A 3,059-nucleotide genomic window follows, 5' to 3' on the forward strand; every position below is an offset into this window, starting at 1 on the left:
CTTGGTTTAACCGTGTTAAAACAATTCCGCATGTTAGCTTGATAGAAACCCAAACCCCGGGCCCTCAGAATTCGATGTCTTGGTCTTGACTGACATGTTCTGTTGTCATTGCCATGGGACGGAGCAGCTGGATGGCGATAGGGAGAGGAGATTCCTTCCCCTAACCTCCCCCTGGGAAAACAAATACAGTGAGTGATGTTTGTCTGAAACAGAGATCTGGCTTCCTAGTGTTTTGATGAGTTGACGTCCTGGGGTGAGAGAGGGGGAGGGGCTTGGTGGGCGGTTGGGCGGGTAGGCGGGGCAGGTGGGCGGGTGGGCGGGTGACAAGTGGTATGTTGACAAACGTGGACATTAATATATACACTTTTGGTCCTCGGTCATTTTGAGATGCTTTGAAGAAGTGCTTTTTCCATTGTTATACACTCAATAGGCAAATAATGTACGTGCCTTCAGAACGTATTCAAGACCCCTTGACTTGATCCACATTTTGTTGTAAATTTAAAATAGGTTCAATTGAAGAAAAAAAATGTGTCACTGATCTAATACAAAATATCCAATAATGTCAAAGTGGAATTATGTTGTTCTACTTTTAAAAAAAAAAAAAATTTTTTTACAAACTAATTAAAAATGAAAAGCTGAAATGTCTTGACTCAGTAAGTATTCAACCCCTTTGTTATGGGACGCTTAAATAAAGGCAGGAGTAGAAATGTGCTTCACATAATAAGTTGCATGGACTCACTGTGTGCTATAATAGTGCTAAACATGATGGTTGAATGACTACCTCACCTCTGTGCCCCCACACATACAATTATCTGTAAGGTCCCTCATCTCTGTGCCCCCACACATACAATTATCTGTAAGGTCCCTCATCTCTGTGCCCCCACACATACAATTATCTGTAAGGTCCCTCATCTCTGTACCCCACACATACAATTATCTGTAAGGTCCCTCATCTCTGTGACCCCACACATACAATTATCTGTAAGGTCCCTCATCTCTGTGCCCCCACACATACAATTATCTGTAAGGTCCCTCATCTCTGTACCCCACACATACAATTATCTGTAAGGTCCCTCATCTCTGTGCCCCCACACATACAATTATCTGTAAGGTCCCTCATCTCTGTACCCCCACACATACAATTATCTGTAAGGTCCCTCATCTCTGTGCCCCACACATACAATTATCTGTAAGGTCCCTCATCTCTGTGCCCCCACACATACAATTATCTGTAAGGTCCCTCATCTCTGTACCCCCACACATACAATTATCTGTAAGGTCCCTCATCTCTGTACCCCCACACATACAATTATCTGTAAGGTCCCTCATCTCTGTGCCCCCACACATACAATTATCTGTAAGGTCCCTCTTCTCTGTACCCCCACACATACAATTATCTGTAAGGTCCCTCATCTCTGTACCCCACACATACAATTATCTGTAAGGTCCCTCACCTCTGTGCCCCCACATATACAATTATCTGTAAGGTCCCTCATCTCTGTGCCCCCACACATACAATTATCTGTAAGGTCCCTCATCTCTGTGCCCCCACACATACAATTATCTGTAAGGTCCCTCATCTCTGTACCCCCACACATACAATTATCTGTAAGGTCCCTCATCTCTGTACCCCACACATACAATTATCTGTAAGGTCCCTCATCTCTGTACCCCACACATACAATTATCTGTAAGGTCCCTCATCTCTGTACCCCCACACATACAATTATCTGTAAGGTCCCTCATCTCTGTACCCCACACATACAATTATCTGTAAGGTCCCTCATCTCTGTACCCCACACATACAATTATCTGTAAGGTCCCTCATCTCTGTACCCCACACATACAATTATCTGTAAGGTCCCTCATCTCTGTACCCCACACATACAATTATCTGTAAGGTCCCTCATCTCTGTACTCCACACATACAATTATCTGTAAGGTCCCTCATCTCTGTACCCCACACATACAATTATCTGTAAGGTCCCTCATCTCTGTACTCCACACATACAATTATCTGTAAGGTCCCTCATCTCTGTACCCCACACATACAATTATCTGTAAATTCCCTCAGTCGAGCAGTGAATTTAAACACAGAATCAACCATAAAGACCAGGAAGGTTTACCAACGCCTTGCAAAAAAGGTCACCTATTGCTAGATGGGTAAAACATTATGACAGCAGACATTGAATATCCCTTGGAGCATGATGAAGTTATTAATTACACTTCGGATAGTGCAAAAATACTACACCCAGTCACTACAAAGATTCAGGCATACTTAGGACTAGGACTTAACATTCGGCACAGTCTAAATTCATTAAGATAAAGTCAAGAATGAGCTGTTCTGGCTTCACACCTCTAACACAACTCCCTGCCACCTCTACCACAACTCCCTGCCACCTCTACCACAACTCCCTGCCACCTCTACCACAACTCCCTGCCACCTCTACCACAACTCCCTGCCACAGACACCTCTACCAGAACTCCCTGCCACCTCTACCACAACTCCCTGCCACAGACACCTCTACCAGAACTCCCTGCCACAGACACCTCTACCACAACTCCCTGCCACAGACACCTCTACCACAACTCCCTGCCACAGACACCTCTACCACAACTCCCTGCCACAGACACCTCTACCAGAACTCCCTGCCACAGACACCTCTACCACAACTCCCTGCCACAGACACCTCTACCACAACTCCCTGCCACCTCTACCACAACTCCCTGCCACAGACACCTCTACCACAACTCCCTGCCACCTCTACCACAACTCCCTGCCACAGACACCTCTACCACAACTCCTTGCCACAGACAGCTATGAAAGGCTCATGGAATCTCTCCATCATGAATCATCAGTCGGTCAGACATAAAGGGATCCCCGAGGGCAACTTTGTGTGCATGTGTGTGTGTGTGTGTGTGTGTGTGTGTGTGTGTGTGTGTGTGTGTGTGTGTGTGTGTGTGTGTGTGTGTGTGTGTGTGTGTGTGTGTGTGTGTGTGTGTGTGTGTGTGTGTGTGTGTGTGTGTGTGTGTTAGACAACGCAGTGCTGGCAGCGACA

General features: G+C 45.9%; 1 long non-coding RNA gene across 4 annotated transcripts; it reads left to right on the forward strand.

The window, feature by feature from the left end:
* The first annotated feature begins 962 nt into the window (after nt 1–962).
* On the forward strand, nt 963–2,056 carry LOC127907396 (uncharacterized). 4 transcript variants are annotated; one of them, XR_008064333.1, is made up of 4 exons: nt 963–1,069; nt 1,572–1,695; nt 1,738–1,942; nt 1,984–2,054. It is a non-coding gene; the product is annotated as an uncharacterized LOC127907396 (long non-coding RNA). The 4 variants fall into 4 exon arrangements; XR_008064334.1 differs by lacking the exon at nt 963–1,069 and adding an exon at nt 1,211–1,278 and having other exon boundaries at nt 1,738–1,901; nt 1,943–2,056; XR_008064331.1 differs by lacking the exon at nt 963–1,069 and adding an exon at nt 1,211–1,278.
* Nucleotides 2,057–3,059: the final 1,003 nt, after the last annotated feature.

Source organism: Oncorhynchus keta, chromosome 14, assembly GCF_023373465.1.
Source record: "Oncorhynchus keta strain PuntledgeMale-10-30-2019 chromosome 14, Oket_V2, whole genome shotgun sequence".
Classification (NCBI taxonomy): domain Eukaryota; kingdom Metazoa; phylum Chordata; class Actinopteri; order Salmoniformes; family Salmonidae; genus Oncorhynchus; species Oncorhynchus keta.